The sequence below is a fragment of the Papilio polytes genome, unplaced genomic scaffold (assembly GCF_000836215.1).
Source record: "Papilio polytes unplaced genomic scaffold, Ppol_1.0 DF823177.1, whole genome shotgun sequence".
Taxonomy (NCBI): Eukaryota; Metazoa; Arthropoda; class Insecta; order Lepidoptera; family Papilionidae; genus Papilio; species Papilio polytes.
This window is the reverse complement of record NW_013526027.1, coordinates 2,276,021-2,294,855: the sequence shown is the minus strand read 5'-3', so window position 1 is coordinate 2,294,855 and position 18,835 is coordinate 2,276,021. Positions and strand designations below refer to the sequence as shown.

At 33.2% G+C, this 18,835-nt stretch overlaps 1 protein-coding gene across 5 annotated transcripts in view; it reads left to right on the top strand.

The window, feature by feature from the left end:
- The window catches only part of LOC106105187 (atypical protein kinase C), a 122,147-nt gene that overhangs the window by 82,090 nt on the left and 21,222 nt on the right, over positions 1-18,835 (top strand). The window lies entirely within an intron of this gene.

Genomic DNA, 18,835 nt, shown 5'->3' with positions numbered 1-18,835 from the left:
CGAGTGTTTACAGTGGCCCCGTGGCCGACACTCTATACTTTATACATAAAAAAGCAATACGTTCTTGACACGTTGCTGTTTTATTGGTGTTGGCGGGAAAGCTCAAGGTAAGAGAAAGCTCAAAAATACGAAGCATCTAAGTAATAAAATTGATATGATGGTGTTTTCATCCGTTTGGAAATGATATTTTATTTCTCTAGTTTCTATAGTTTTAGATATCTTACTTATTACTAATATTATAGATGCGAAAGTTTAGATGAATGGAAGTTTGTTAGAGTTTGTAGCCTAAACGACTGAACGGATCTCGATAAAATTTCGCATGGATCTAGAAGATAATCTGTAAGAACACTCAGGCTTATTTTTTTTTAATTCCGCACGGACGGTGTCGCGGGCGAAAGCAAGTAGAAATATAAGAATTTAAGAAGTAGAACATCATACTTCATGCTAATGTTATAAAAGCGAAAGTTTATATGGTGAAAGGCTTAAACGGATCTCAATGTGACACACACGACCTTTGAATAGAAAATAGTCTGGAAAGATATATAGGCTCTCTAAGATTTCTTATAATTAAGCGAGTTAAAGTCACGACCAATCCTAGTTTATTGCGATTTGTTAAAATCCTAGATGTATTTAATTTAATCATTTTGTCGAAGAAATTTCTGCCCGCTTTATAAAATTTAGGATAACTTTTTCTTTCAAAATGATCGTAAGCTTTTCAAATAGATAGGACATTGTCAGCCCGGCTAGCACTTAGCTCTGACAAATGTTTCCAACGGCCCTGACCCATGATGAAAGGCGAGACATTCCCCAGCTAATATATCAAACTGTTTCGACGAACGGCCATCAAATTTCACGAACTAATGAATCTACATTTACATAAAACCCTGGAATTCCAAAAGAAAATGATTAAAGGCAGACTTTTTTACTACTCTATTAGTTTTTGTTCTCTTTAGCGATCTACTTTTTCAACGATAGCTATTATTTTATTTCTTTTATCTATATTAATATTATAAAGAGGAAAGATTTGTATTTTTGTATGTATTGAAATACCTCAAAAATTACTATACAGAATTCAACAATTCTTTCACCGTTAGAAATGTAATTTATCTGTGAGTAACAAAGGCTACGTTTTTTTTATTATTTTTAACTTTACGAGGGCGAAGTCGTGAGCTACAGCTGGTCGCATATAAATTTAATCTTAATTTATTCGTAAAACTTTATACAAATAAAGAGTGAAATTCCGAATCCATATATTTATTTCTATTCCCTTAAACATGTTTGCGGTCGAATAAATGTTAGGGTTGGGAGTCATTAAGTCAATTACAAAGGTAAACAAGGTAGAAACCGTAATTATACCTTCTGGTTATTGTCTTACCTTGGTCTTTTATTCAGTATTTTACCAACGATATATCGCAGTCTTCTGTATGAAATGAAAAAGTCACAATTGAGGAACATTGTAAGAAAACAAAAGAGGTTATGATACTTGCTGTTGCCGGCGACTTTGTTTGTGTAAAATTAATAAAGCTTAGTTCTCTATGCGTAACTTCAGAGTGTAATCTATGTTGTTAATTTCTAGATCTTTTCCACCTGGAATTACATAGTACATAGCTTTTAAAATAAGTTAGTAGTTAAGTTAGTAAAATAAATTTTAAGTCATCATCGAAATATTATTATTATTGATTACTATAGTTACGATACATCAATTAATATAGGTTTACAATTAACATGCGAACACGATCCCCAAAGACCAATAACAACTTCGTAACGGTTTTACTGAGTATAAAATAAACAGGAAACAATGTAATAAATACAGAATAAATTAGCCTTTAGAAATCCCTAAACTGCTTTTTATTAATAGTACTTAGTAATAAAATGAATATTTAAACAATATCTTTAATCTCCAAAGGATTGATTAATCTTTGTTAAAAAATGTCGGAATTATATGAAAAGTATTCTTAAAATTGTACAAATACTTTTGGTACTTTAAAGGAATCTTTATCTAATCCATTAAAAGGATTTATATGCAGAGTAGCACTTGACAAAATAGGCCAATAAAACTAAATGCTAGAAACTATTCCTTAATTTAAAACGTTTCTTCTTTTTTTTAAAGTGTATTTTTTATTTTTTATTTCTGTATAGATATGTAATTAGTACGGCCCGTTACCCTAATAATTAAGCTATATGTTACTTGAGTGCGAAGGAGCCAGCTGAAAATTAGCACAGGAACGGCTTATTCCGTCCTGCATACGCTGAGCTGGCTACCTTTTGCCACGATTATGTTTCCTTTAGAATAAGTCCTTTTATGTAATTTCTATTTTGTGGCAATAAATACATATTCATTCATTCATTTTCGCATGCTTTTAAAGCAATCCAAATTAGTAGCGATGGTAGAAATTATCTACCGTTCTCAATTGTAGAAATATACGCCAAGATCTTACCAAAAAAAAAGCGACGAAAGCAACCTAGTGCAGAGGGTATCGGTGCCTTCCACTGTCTCCAGTGACCCTCCCGGGACCCTCAAATCGCACCTGAGGGCGGCCACCAAGGGGGTTTTAAAAAAAAGACCTTAGCTTTGTACTATTGACATAGGATGGATATACTTGCCTAGCTTGACTTCCGACGCCATCGAGGCATGCAAAGTACGGGTGCGACTTGTGTAAACGAAAGCGCGTGAATTATTCATCTCGCAGTTTGATATACAATAACATTGGATACGTGCTTCTAGTGATTTTCATTAAATAGCCGTCGCTGCAGTGTGCATTATGATGCAAATGCGGCGTCGCGCTGCCACCGCCGGCGGCGCCCGCCCGCGACCCACTGTAGCCGTTCTAAATAATATTACACCATCGTTTTATATTAGACCTAGGCTTGGGCTTCCATTGTGAGGAAATAATGAGCGTTTTCACAACGCTATTGTTAGTTCATAAAGTTTATTTTAAATGCAATTTCAATTTATTTTAAATCATGTTAGTTGTGAGTTTCCGTTTAGAATGTTTCTTTCATGTTTGTCGACTTATTCAAGTAGGCTTTGCTTTGTAAAAATTTGTAACTTCTCAACTGATGTTGACAACTTACTTACCATGCGGTTCAATTGTAGTAATTTATTCTATGTGACTTCCAAGATCGCATATTATTAGATAATCTTAACATAATTAATTTTAATAGCCATTTCCCTCTGTAAGTCTTAAGTATTATTACTTAGTTTCCAGTACAATTTATGCACTGTGTTCAAATAACCTTAATTAAAATTCCTTTTTAATAGTGTCAAAACGCTATAGTTTTTATCTTGGGCCACTTCATTGAAATAACGTCGGGCGTTCGCTTTATGAAAATCCGCACCGGACCCGCCTCGCAGCATCCCTCTGTTTTATTCTCTTTGTTGCTCTCTCATAATTTTCTCTACTTTTTTACGGTTACAGAAATGCGGTATTTTTATCTGAAACGATAAAAATTTAAATATTTCAAGCGCATGATGTTTATGAAATCTTTTTACTGCTATAATATTGTATATTAAAGTTCGTTATATCATAATTTTGTGATAATATAACTGGAATAAGTTATTAAATAGTAAATGTAGATAAGTAAGACTTTTACACGAAACGATGCACGTTAAAATTATTGTCTTATTTATTGTTCAGTTTCCAGAATATTCACATTTAAGAGACAAGTTTCGGGGCCTTCTTATCCATTATTTCCACATAAAAACACGAAGAATTTGACGTCAAATGAAGCCATCAAAATATGTAAGCTTATGATCTGAATTTTCGAGTAGTGATTCCCATAATGTAGTAAAGTATTCTATGTACAGCCTTTGCAGTTTCCGATGTTTTTTGTTTCGGCTCTTTGCTTCCATCAGCCGTTCTGATTACCTTTGCCTCTGAGTTTCGTTTTGCGCCAGCAAAAATTCTCCAAATATTTCATATCGGACGTGGAACTTTTGCCTTTTTATTGCCACTCGTATCCTACAGCCCTAATTGGATTGCAACTGTAATCCATTAACTTTTTCTTGCTCAGTGATGTGATTAATGTGTTTTGTTGTGCCCGCTTCAGCCATTTGTTGTTTATGCTTTGCATTTTGATGTTATTTACATTGTTGATTTAATTATTTATCTGCAACATTTCAACTGGTACTTCAAAGGTATAACAAACGTTACTACTTTCAAATTTCATGTTAATATTATGCTTGAATACTTATCACTACGTATCTTTAAATCGGCTTAGATGTAGAAAATAGTCTGGAAAAACGCGTAAACTTACTGAGTTATTTTTTTTAATTCCATGCAGATGCAGTCGAGGGAAAAGCTAGTATTATTAAATGTAAAATGAACCAAGATATAAAACACTAATACTGACCATTCTTTGAAATACAAAGATTACTTCTTAAGACTTCAAATTCATCATTTTCTCCGTGGAAATTTAAAGATATTTCTCTAAAATTCCTTCATCGTCTTAAAGATAACTCTAGAAAAAAATGTAAAATAAGCCGCAATCCCGCTAACTTTATTTCCCGCTCGTCTGCACCCGCACTAACTTAGTTGGCAAGTTGGTGAACCGTCTTAGTCGAGCCGCTAAGAACTTGTTCTTTTTACTGTTCAAATAAAGCATTATTCACGACGCTGGTTGGAAAAATTTTAATGTAACATTGTCTTTCATTTTTACGTATTCAAATTATTCATTCTTTAATCTATACTATTGTAATAAAGCGAAAACACACACTTCTTTGTTGCCTAAGATGTCAGCAATTATAGCATATTTTTGAATAATTATATTTGTAAAAAAAGCTCTACACTTACGTCACGCTTTAGACTATATATTTTAACGCCATTAAACTTAGGGGGTAAATATTTTGGCTAAAAACCCTAATGTGGGAAAGAGACCATAAGTAGCTGCCAACATTCATTTTGACATTTGTTATTAAAAATTTGACATATATAAACAATGAAATAAAATTTTCATAATTTCATGCGGATGAAGTCGCACGGGAACAGCTAGTTATTATAACAAAGCGTAAACACACACTTCTTTGTTGCGTAAGATGTAAGCAATTACAGCATATTTTTGAATATTTTCTTTTTGCGTATTTAGGGTGGATGTTTTACTAAAATAAAGAATTAATATAATAGTGAAAACAGAAATATGTATTGGATGAAATGGTGAGAGTTTATGCTTGTATTTTAGCGTAACTGGTGTGAAATTTTTCGCTTCTTATAAACTTTGAGTAGAGATTGAAAGTCCCATATAGCGTAAAACCTCAAGTTTATAAGTAGGGGATAATCCACGTTGAGTGGGGATTTAAAACTATCTCGCATGTCTCACCCTCTAGTGCCTTAGGTTTTAACGATGGAATAAGTTATCATAAACGTAATAAGTGGATGCCCGATAGTTTTTATTAAAGGAAAAACTTAATGCGTATTACAAATAAGCGGTAAAGTAATCTATACCTTTTTTATACATAAAGAGGAAAACTTCGTTTGTTTGATTGTAATGAATAGGCGCAAAAACTACTGGGTCGGTTTTAAAAATTCTTTCACCGTTAGAAAGGTAATTTATCTGTGAGTAACATTGGTTTTTTTTCATTTCTTTATCATAATTTCAAATTTCACGCGGACGGAGTCGCGGGCAAAAGCTAGACAAAGATAAAACTATACTTTAATTGACTTTATTCAGACCACAGAGATTACAGAAAGTCCATCATTTGCTAACTAAAACCTAAATTTAATTAGAACTCGTATAGTATTTAAGTACTGACATAGTTACTCAGTGGTAATTATTATTAATTGGTCTAAATCTAAAATCCATGATTCTCTATCATAAATGGTCAGCTTATTTTCAGGACAGGGTTATATAGTTGATAAAGGGAAGATAAAGCCACAATCCGTAGAGATTATATCGCTCGTGTATACTGAAGCTCCCACTTTAATTAATACAGAGATCACTCCATATGCTTATACGTAAATCACGGTGCGAGAAAATATTGTACAATTGTATTGCATAAACGGTACGATAAAATATTATATTAATATCGACCAATAATGAGTATATTATAACGTGTTGTTAATTTGTCCTAAAAATATATAGGCCTAAAAATAAAAAAAAAGGATGTGGTCTATGTAACTCACAGATTTTCCTTTCTAATAGTGAAAGAATTTATTAAATCGACCCAGTAGTTTTTGAGATATTTCAATACATACAAAAATACAAATCTTTCCTCTTTATAGTATAAGTATAGTTATTTTTATCTGACTTATCACAAATTGATTGTAAATTAATTGTTTATCCTAATGCAAGTAGACGTAAAATACATTTAAATTGTCCCGTAAATAAGTTTGAAAATACCAAATAAGGCCAACTTAATTCTCCATAATGGAGACAAGGGATCATTCATCATGTCGGAAGCCCTTTAAAACTGTGTTGCCAACACGAGTCTATAAATTAACGTTAACTTTTGCATCAACGGTAAGAAACTGATTGAAACTGTCAATGCTAACATTATTTACTATTTAAATTCCAAATGATCGATTCCGACCAAACGACAACGTCGTACGGACATCCCTATGAGCCGAACCACTCATTCCCTCGAACTTCGTAATTTACCTAATTATTGTTTATTAAAGTCATATGATATTCTTGGTTTTCTTAACGTCTGTGAATACGTAACAGTCAAATAAGACCAGGCGTAGCAATCATTAATTAGGCAGCCGTGACGTAGATGGAACGTAGCAAAATCGTAGCGCTTTACTCTGGCCTTTACTTAATTTGACGTCAACAGTTTTTTGTCCAAGTTTCTTTTATTATGTTTTATCTATGTAATACTAAAAAACTATATTATTTTATCAAATAGTAGCTGTTACTCGCGACTTCGTACGCGTGAAATTAAAAAATATTACTCACAGATAAATAACCTTTATAACGGTGTAAGAATTTTTAAAATTGGCCCAGTAGTTTTTGAGTTATTTCAATATATACGAAAAACCAAATCTTTTCTCTTTATGTTATTGGTATTAGATGTAGTTTCTGGATAATGTAAACGGGTTCATATTAAATTCTAACTAGAGGCATAAGCTTCTGCTAACCATTTGTAAGTTGAACAATCCCAGTGTGGCATTAAAAACTAATCTGCGTATATGTCAAAAGTTTTGTAACAACCTACTCGGTTATTAACCCTGAATTAATTTCTAGTTACAATCTAACAAAATAGTACGAATGAAGTTGGAAATGGAAAATTAACATAAATTTTTCTTGTCATAAAACTTAACTGCATTATTATTAACTTACCTGTGACTTCGACCGCGTAGAATTTAAAAAAGACTTTGTAAATAGCCTTTATGTTCTACATCTGGGTAAAATTTCATCTAGTTCCGTTATGACGTTTTGGAGATACGTCATAACAAATCAATCCAAACTTTGGCATATATAATATTAGTATGTATATGATAATATTAATTAAAGAATTGAGTTATATTAATACTTACTTTTTAGTAAGAAACAATATTTTTTCAGCGAATCATGAACAAAATGTAATTTAAATACATCAACAACATCTGTTTAAAATTGCAACTTTCGCGGTTCGGACAGCGCTTTACATCGCTGCGGTCGCTATTGTGAATAAAATTACAAAATAAAATGTGTTTCCAGGTTATTCAATGTTTGTATTATTTTACAATAAAGCACTTGTATTACGTATACTGAATATAACTTGAAAATAAAACCTTTACCGTTATATTGTAAAATTAACTATAACAAAGCTGTTTTTAAAAAAGTTAGCTAACAATAACATCGAGATGGCAACACTGCCAAACGTCACTTGTCCATGAGACTGTAAATTAAACTGTCCGGGTCTTTTGTCTACATATTTTTTTATATAATATAAGGTCGCAAACGAGCAAGCGGCCACCTGAATTCACCGAAATGGAAAGCGACAGCTGCCCATAAACATCCGCAATTGCAGATGTGTTGCCTACCATTAATTGACAGAGGTAGAGACGCACATAAAGAGGACGTTTCAACTTCCAATGCGTCTCCACTGTTAAATTTACTTTTCTTCTTATGAAAAGGGTGGACAGGAAAAGGGACTAAAATAGGCCTTCGGCACCACACTCATCAGACGAAACGCGGAATTGCTTCCACTGCACGCCTATTTTCTGTGTGGTCGTGGTATTACACCAGGCGAATCAGTCGTTTAAACAAGCTCTACCACTGTGAACACATGTACTATTAAATTGTACAATAGGACTGCTCAGCTAAAACTGAAGGTATGGTCTTAAGTATTTACTGAATAACAGATACAGTAACTTTCTGTATATCCATTTCGCTGCTCGAATTTTAAGCAAGGAATACTAATTGAGTTACAACTTGAAATCCATTAACTTTTTACTCAACCAAAAGCGGATTGATTAATGTGTTTGTATCTTCAGTGATTTGTTGTTTGCGCAACGGATTTGCATTGAGTGCTGCCGTAAGATAAATTTATCAACTTCGTCTTTAATCTCACTATCTTACTAATATTATAAATGCGAAAGTTTAGATGGATGGATGGATGGATGTTTGTTAGCGTTTGTACCCTAAACGGCTGAACGGATTTCCATGAAATTTGGCACAGGTTTAGAACATAGTCTGTAAGAACACATAAGCTACTTTTTATCCCGGGAATAGTTACGGTTCCGGTGGGATTCATTAATTTAGTTTTTTAATGTTTACTCGATCATTCTGAAACGGTTCAACATATCTTATTGAAATTTGGCACAGGTATAAAACAAAGTCTGGAGTACACATGGTATCAGCTTCATCTCCGAGAAATGTCCGGTTCCCGAGGGATACGTAGCTTTTTGTAATTTATATAGTTCGTATGTTTTCTAATACCACGCGGACGAAGTCGCGGGCAAAAGCTCGTAATATTATAAATGCGAAAGTTTAGATGGATGGGTGTTTGAGTTAGAGTTTGTAGCTTAAACGGCTGAACGGATTTTGATGAAATTTGGTACAGATGTGGAGGATAGTCTGGAAGAACACATAGGCTACTCACTTTTTTTTTTTTTGATTCCACGTGGGCGGACTCGCGGGCGAAAGCTAGTGAAATATTAATGAAAGTTAAATGTTGGTAAGATAAATGTCCCTACAATTTCTGATTATCCGTGTTTTTATACATTATTTGGCAAAAAATAAATTTTGTTATTGTTTCTTATGTTTGTTTTATTATAAGAATTTATTTATCTTATTGAAAATACGATGACCGCGGTTCACGGACTTTCATCTTTGATCCTTTCAAATGAAATGCAAATTATTAATTCAGACGAACCCGGGGCGCTCCACAATGACATCCCCAATTCCCATTCAATACTCTCAAATACAATTTACATCAAATTCTTAAATAAATTTTAACATTGTTTGTACTTTACTTTTTGCGTAAGAAAACGCTTTTTTTTTTTAATACTTTACATACTTCGTACTAATATCGTAAATATGAATGTTCGGATGGATAAATAATTGTAACTACGTATCTTCAGTAAAAAAATAAAATTGGCCAAGTAGTTTTTGAGTAATTTCAATACATACAAAAATACAAATTTCTCCTCTTTATAATAGTATAGATAAATTTTCTCTATTAACTAAGCTATGCATTTCCATACATAATATATTTGTACCAATACAGTGTAAAGTATTGAACAGCAGTTTACAAACTCGCAAACTCAATTAAAACCATTGTTCGTTTACACCTAGTGCTCTTTGTTCTAATATCAAAGTTATTGAAGGCTTTATTTAGCTCGCTGTCAGAGCGAGAGTGCCGGACTGCGCGGTAGGGAGCGTTATACGTCAATAACTGATGACAAGCTATCCGGGTAGACAAAACCGCGTGAAGTTGATGTATAGCTACGTCATCGCTCACAATTAAACGATTCGTAGAGGACAATTTGTTTTGTTCGACGAGACCAATATACAGGGAAATATAGTCCAAATAAAGTTTTTAATAAACTTGATCAATCAATTGCATAGGTTTCGGAAAAGGGATATTTTTAAGCATAAAAGTATATGATATAATATTAATTATGTAACAAATAAAGCGCTTTAGTTGCGATATATTCCGTGATTCATTTTTACACTAAATACGGTCCAATAGTGAAACGACATTTAAATATGTAGCAGCGTCTAATGATTATGCCACACTTAACTCCAAACTTTATCAAAATTTTGACTGCTGTCACATTGTAAGCGGCGCTTAAGAAGTAAAGTGTTTAAATTTTAGTATTCGGCCGTTAGTCTATTAAGATGTGTAATGCTGTACTTACCAGTGTCCTATGTATGTTGCAATAATAATGTCCATGCTTCTGAAATGACAAAGATACTGTACTAATGTGCTATCCATCATTGCGGGCGTGGTGAGAAATTGTAAGCAATCGGTCAGACGGGAGCGCCGAGTAGATTGATGCGGACCACACATAATGACCCAGCAAGTTTAGGATCAAATCGCACTTGAATAATACACTGCTTTGTAACAGACTGTCGTAAATAGTCCTAAAGTATTGTATTTCGACCAAATCTTCACTCTCAGTCGGTGGGATCGTGGTCAAGCGCTAGCTTAAAAAACTTAAAAATAAATTAGTTCAGAAAAGTTAACTCTTTAAATAATAAATTAACAAAAATTTAATAAATTTCTGCAAATAAAAAAACATTGTGACTCATTAGTCTAGTTTCTTTTAATAAATGCAATTAAAAAGCTTAAAGATATTTGCCACAACGTATTTTCTTATATCCTTGACATAGTTTTAATAAAAACATGACTTAATAAAATTTTATAATACTTTATTATTTCTGCAGTCCGAACGATGTTATAAAATAATTTCATACATTTCGCTACACAACTACTACGGTCTAAGTAAGGGCCGTCGTACACAAACACCAAGCAATCTATACTAGCAGGTAAGTTTGCGTCCGTTAAGGTATGTAATCGGCCTGCTGTGTTGAATTGCAGTAGCCTTATATGGCGAAGGTTACTTGTCCAACGCCAACAGCTTGAAGCTCTCATTGTATGGCGACCTTTTCGTGCTAATGTTTTTGTAAGGCATAGAGTCGACAAGCGAAGTGCACCGGATATGGCAGTTAGCCAACGCCCGCAGGATTACCGCCTACCCTGACCCACTTGCTTGCCGCAGTACAACTGCCTGCATACTATACTTTCGTTTTGATTAATATAAAAATATAAAAATAATATAACAATAATAAACTATTCTTTGGTATGGTACTTGTATGTCTGGAATGATCTCAAGGTACAGCCGAATCGTTTGGGTTTTTCTTTTTAAGAGTTTGAATTTTACTTATAGCAAAGGAGACAATGCAATATTTCATAGGGATTGCTCATATCCTAAAAAAAGAAATGTCAAGCCATATTCATCCCAAAAATGTTAGGTAGGTTGGTTTTCGTTTGGATTTCTTAAGCATTTTCATCTTCACCAGCTCAGTATACGTCCCCACTGAGAGGCTCGGAGCCTACCCTAAGTTAGGGTGACTAGGCCATAATCAACCACGCTAGCCAAGTGCGAATTGGTTGTCTTTGTCAATATCTTTAATAATAGTAATAAAGATTCTTTATTGATTAATCATTGTTTACAGGATCAATATCGCTTTGGCTCCTTAACTAGGAAATCCTGTGCTTAAAGAGCCAATGCTTTTTCTTTCAGGTACATTTAACAACAGAGAAAAGCCATATAAATTACTGAAAAAAATATACACTTTTACGTTACACATTTAAGTTTTTTATCTTATCTAAATGATGATAAAATCTTCAATTAGCCAACTTGTGTGACTGTTCTATTTAGATTTATCAAGTTTATCCGCGTCAAATCAACGACGCCCGGGATTAGGCGAGCCTACATATTGACAAAAGTTTTTAGGGATCGGTCCATATAACAAATGGGAAATACTTTTCTACATAATCCCCTCCAAGCAGGATTATGGACGCAAGTAAACTTTATTATAAATGATATACATTTACTATATAGATTAAGGGAAACAACTACAAATAGATATATCATCCGGTTTAGGCAACCCTTAATATTTCGTATACAAATTACATTATATATAACCAAATAAAATGTTGAGCTAAAGACCAAAAATAAATAATTAATAGCCCGTTTCCCATATACTTTATACTATTCGTTAGTGTTTTTGGTTCGATAAATTCATGAAATGCGTTTCCGAGCTACGTAACTTGAGTTTTACCCTATTGAAACATAAGTCAACTTAACACTAATGAATCACTAGGTAATGATGAGATAAATGGAAACTTCAGAAACTCAGTATAAATAACAAACAAATAAGTATACTGCGATAAAGTATTATTTAATAGTTCTTTTGTATATGTTAACTTTTACGATATGTTTAAAGTTAACGCCGTGTGTTACAATATCCCGTTGGCCAGACAATGTATTTTCATGGAGTCATAACTTAATAAAGTTATGAAGGTTCCCTACCGCCCGTTGCGCAGGAAGCCTGATAATGATAAAATATTGATCTTCAGAGAGCTTGGGAACGTCCCACGGGACATACAATTGTTTCGATACTTAATTGCGATTTATCAGCTCTTATAATATCTGATAAATTTTATTTTTTAATTTTCTTACGAAAAATGTAGGCATAAATTAACAAAGCAATCCTTTCAGGTTTAACGAATAAGTATGACGAATGAATGACATTTTTTATTTTTGAATTATGTATCTTATATATATAATTATGTATAATTAGCTTTTGCCCGCGACTCCGTCCGCGTCGAATTAAAATTTAAAAAAAAAAACGAAAAAAGTGAATAGCCTACGTGTTCTTTTAGATTATCCTCTACATCTCTATCAAATTTCATCGAAATCCGTTCAGCCGTTTAGGCTACAAACTCTAACAAACATCCATCCATCTAAACTTTCACATTTATAATATTAGTAAGAAGATATGTATTAACTCACCTACAAAACTCATCCGAATTTACACCAGTGACTAATGTTTTAAGTTAATATAAAGTAGCTCTATTTCTTGGAGTAAGCAACTATTTCCCCCATTACTACGTGACTTGACTGATAAGAAGTGGATATTTAATAAAATACTTGATGGGGTTATATGTTATTATATTAAATCATGTACGTGCTTGGCAAAGAAATTTCTTAATTTAGAACATATAATATGTGTCTAAATATTTTTATAAGTACAAACTGACGACTGTTTCATTGTTCCGCATTTAATAAACATAAAAAAACAATTGCTATGATAATTTATATCACAATTTGCACGCATTGTTTATGGCCTGTCCCACCAAATTGTAAATTGCCTGATAGTCCAACGTGTGAAATATTTGATGGAAATATCGAATTTTGTTACCTTATTTGACAGTGACGTCATTTTAAAGCTATCTGAGCCTCTATCAGCCAGTGGTGGGACATGCCCTTAGTCCTATAAAATTTAATATAGTGATTCAAGTAACTAAAATTTGTAAATATAGTATACTAGCTGTTCCTGTGCGACTTCATCAGCATAACATTATGAAAATTTTATTTTACTATACATGTGTCGAATTGTCATTTGCAAATGTAAAAATACCAATTACTACTTACTATGGCAATCTTGCTTCCTTGATGTTGCCAGTAACTTATGGTCTCTTTCCCACATTAGGGTTTTTATCCAAAATATTTACCCCCTAAGTTTAATGGCATGAAAATATATAGCCTAAAGAGTGACGTAAGTGTAGGGTCTTTTATTAAAAAAGCATTATTCAAAAATATGCTGTAATTGCTGAAATCTTAGGCAACAAAGAAGTGTGTGTTTACGCTTTATTATAATAGTTTAGATTAGTAAAGATTCTCGGCATGCACCTTGCTCTACAAAGCTTCCAAAGAGCTTAATCTTGCTTGATAATACTTAATCTTAATGATAAAATTAGTGAACGGGCTTTGTATAGCCAAGTAATATGTACCACAGATGGCTCCACGGTCGCTGAAGCAAGCATACAAAACGATGGCAAGCGGCCAACAAGCCAGGATTACAAAAGCCGACCTACTTATTGTTTTGTATAACAGTGACAAGGACTAGGTACACCATTCAGGTGTTAATTGTCAGTCATTCGAGACATTTTCTCCAGTTCCCTTAAGTATGCCTAAGTAAACCTATTTTTAGGCCACGTATTGTGGGTCCTTAAGCCTTAAAAAGGAAATGACGAATAAAATTGTTTAGTTAAAACAATCTTTTGTAGTTTTGTATGTATTTAATTAATTCAAAAACTACTGAATTAATTCTTTTACCGTGAAAAAGCTACGTTATCAGTGAGTTGCTACATTTCTTATTATTTTTTTAATTACACGCGGGCGAAGTCGCGAGCAACAGCTAGTTGTTATATAAAGTGATAATCATTTTTAATTCATAGTCCATATTATTTGATATTTGTATATAAAGATATACGATTTTACGACGCCCATATTTTCGATATAACGTACTTTCAAACACACATAAACTTTGTTACACAACCGCCCGCTGGGATAGAGGGATGGAGTCGAATAATAATAAAATGTTTTAAGTATGTAAACTCGTTTACTTTGCGGGCATTTGATATATAAAAAACTTTTTATAGGGCTTAACTATTAAGAGTATTAGATATCCACATTATATAAATAAATACTTAATCTAAGAAACGTTTGCTAAAACTACGTTTAGAAATAAATTGCCAATTGCATGTAGTATATTCTATCATATTTTTCTGCTACTTAATTTGTTTGTCTTGTTATTGGCTTGACCCTACATAGTTATGAATTTATATTCTCTTACACCTCATTTATACTACAGAACATAGACAACTCTTAATTTATGATATGTTTTTTCATTAGAAGCTAAACGTGGAATTCAGTGGAATTCTTACTCTTATTGGAATAAATCGCTTATAGGACGATTATCAATAAGACTGCCCTCGTACATGTTCGGATTTAAAATCCTACTATTAGTCGATTTATATAACCAACTAGCTTAAGAAAAAACTTAGTAATTAGCCTATGTGATTCTCCAGACTATGTTCTACATCTGTGTTAAATTTCATCAAGATTTGTTCAGCAGATTAGGCTACATACACCCAAACATATATATATCTTAACTTTTGCATTTATATATTAATATTAGTAAGAAATGAGATTATTAACATCAAATGCAAATAAATAAATAGGTCTTTTGTAGTCTGATTCTCGCCTTAAAATTTAAGACGCGAAATTAATACTGCGTATCAAATTCAACTTCTATCGTTAAAAGAGAAAGATGGTTAATGTGTTTAACTCATAATTAAAAAGCATGTTTCCTTTGTATAGAGCCTTTGCTTTGAGGATGATTTTCGAAGCGGCGTTACATCAAAAGACTAATTAGTTCTAAAGTGTGCATAATTAATTTGGTGAAGCCCCCACCTGCGACGCCCCGAACTTTTACAATTTGCTAATTTCACGCAGAGATAAGGTACAGACCCCAGACGCGGCTTAAGTTGACTGGTAAAGAAAGTTTTTAATCCAATTATTGGACTCCTAATCTTAGATAAGACTCCTGAAGAATCTTGGCATTTTTTTAATCAAATTTAGTCTATTAGAAGCTCCGAAAAGTATTTTAAAAATTGGACACTACGTCAGCCTATTTTTGATTCTAGTAATATGATATTTATATTATTCCTCTATTCTAAAATTTTTATATTTTACAATTTTATATGTGTTTTGATTTATATCAAGATAGCTGTTGCTCGCGTCTTCGTCTCCGTTAAGTTAAAAAGATAACAAAAAATGGCCTATGTTACTCGCCGATAACGTCTAACAGTGGTAGTGCCCGCTTTAACATCTTAGCACGAATGGGCCGGCACGCCTGGTGTAATACCACGACCACACAGAAGACAGGCGTGAAATGGAAGCAATTCCGTGTTTCGTCTGATGAGTGTGGTGCCGGAGGCCTAATTTAAGTCCTTTTCTCTTTAACACCCTTTTCTTATGAGAGGATGGGAAGGGGAAGTGGATTTGACGACGGAGGAGATGCATAGGAAGAGGAAATATCCTCTTTAGGTGCGTCTCCTCCTCCGTCGGACAAGGGTAGGCAACGCATCTGCAAATGCGGATGTCTATGGGCAGCGGTCGCTTCGCCATTTTGACGGATTCAGGTGGCCGCTTGCTCGTTTGCCATCTTATATTATAAAAAAAAAACGTAGCTTTTTAATGGTGTAAGAATTTGAATTTGAAATCGGCCCAGTAATTTTTGAGTAATACATACAAAAATACAAATCTTTCCTCTTTATAACATTAGTATAGATATTATCCGTGTATGCAAAAAGACCACCAATTATTATAAACGCTGCTTAAACTTATGAAATTGTTCCTTTCTTGTCTTTATCCGTCGTTAATACATTAAGTAAACATTCGCCCGAACACAAATAGTACGGCAATTTCGGGACGTTACATTTGCATACATCCCCGTTTTGTATATCTCTGGGACTAAAACATCTGTACAAGGTAATATATCATCTATTACAATGAAATACGGTTTATATTTGCAAAAGTTAGATTCGAGTGTACGTTTAATTTATGTTCGGCAGTTTGTTACAATGATAACTGACAATAAAGGATACGCTCGAATGAAAAAGCAAAGATCCCATTTGGAAATTCGAATTTCGTTATGATTTGTGTTTGAGTGCTTTATTTAAATTGTTAGTTCAGTGATGGAATGGTGTCATAATTCAATTGACATAAAAGCTTCGTTAAAAATATGTCTCTTTAGTTTTTTTTTTTTCATCCAAAATATAGGAAAACTGTATAAATGTGTTCCCATAATTGAATTTAAAACATTCGAAGATTCTTATGTGCACTTATTTTTGTTTCAGGTAAGAATCATGAAATCGGACTGATAATTCTAATTGCAAAGGTATTTTTCTGTACGCATAAACAGGATATTTTTCCTTCACATCCTTTCCTCTTAGAGAAGAGTGGAAAGGTAAAGGGACTAAAATTAGGCCTCCAGCACCACACTCATCAGACTGTACGCAGAATTGCTCCCATTTTACGCCTGTCGTTTGTGAGATCGTGGTATCGCACCGTGGTATTTGCGAGCCGGGCCTACAGTGCGAAAATGTTAAAGCGAGCTCTACCAATGCTAAAACTTAGTTCAACGTAACACCAATGAATCAGTGGGTAGTGTAAAATAAATTGAAACTTTAGCAACCCAGCGTAAGACGTTCTCAATAAGACTATAAAACTAATTTTATTATCATAGAAAAGATACCCCTTATCTACATACAAAAAATGCTTTCTCTATTACCAAATCAAATATGTTTGATCAATTCGATAGTTGAGATAACACTGTTTTGTTTATGTTGATACAGAGCTAACAATTGGATAGAAAGGGCCATTGTAAATACATCATTGATACACAGACCGTATCTGGGTAGATACGAGTACCTCCCTACCCCACGGCCACCCGGCCTTCGGAGATATCGTAGGGGAAACTAGGCCACTGATACGATGTGACAATATTTTGCGACGCGATCTTATTCAACTCCTTATGTTCGAGCACGCTTGTTTATTTTTTTCTCGCATATATCGAGTTTGTAGAGTTGTTTTGCGAACAGAAGTGTAGAAGTGAAGTTTTTGATATATACTTTTATTTCATTGGTTAGTTTGTTATTTTGTGTAGTGATTACGTTATTTAACTAATAATAGTTTAGGTGAATAATGAATCTGTTTGAGTATTTAATGAATCCAAATGTAGATTTATACTAAAACTGAATTACGCTAACAATCGGTAATTAACATTAAAATGTGATTCATGTGTAATAATTGAAAATGTTTAGGTGTTTAAATGTTTTCGTAATGTCTAAAATTTATAGACATGTTGAGTGTAAATAATGAAAACAAAATGGTTCGAAATAAAAACGAGGATTGTTTGTTAGTTGTTTTTTCGTTACTCTGTGACCAAAGGAAGGCTGAAAAAAAGTGGCGTGACGTAAGGGGTAAGTTTCCGAGCAGCCTGAATATTGAATACGAAGCTACGTAATTCTCTCGCTCCCGGTTTTTTTAATACTTTATTATCTACGGGTACGTTGTTCTTTACGAGTCCGAGTTTTACTGGTAGCAAGATTTTTTATTTCAAACCGTTGTTGTCTTTGTTCTCTACTTTATTGTATTTGTTCGGTGAATTTATTTAACTAAAATACTATTTGCCTTTATATTATGGTCTTTATTTATCTCGGGGTACTTTTAATTGTGCATTTGTTACATGAAATAGATCATTGATAGAATTTTTAAAAAGCTTTTTAAACATTTTATTCACGATTTATTGTTTTGGTTGCATAAATTTCTATTTATTTTAATGATAACTTATGCACCCAAAAAGTAACTTGCTGTAACATCTAGGAACTTGCTGAAAATACAAACTAAAAGGTAAAAGCAAAACCGATATAAGATACTTTTATGGATTACTAGCTTTCGCCCCCGAGTCCGCGTGGAATTAAAAACAAAAATAAATTACTTCTAGAATGTTCACTACATCTATGCCAAATTTTATCGAGAACCGTTTGGCCGTTTAGGCTACAAACTCTAACAAACATCCATCCATCTAAATTTTCGCATTTGTAATATTAAGAAGATTAATAAATGACTTGATAAAATAATATGAAGATCGCTTTTTGTCAAAGCGAGTAAAATACGACAGTACTTTTAACATGAAAACCCATTCCATTATTTAATGTTATTTCAGTATACTTATGAATGTAACATCTAAGTTGAAAAAATACAGCAAAAAGGTGAAGTTATTCTCAGCGAGGCTGGAGTGTTTGAATCTCGCATCGACTCACTCGACC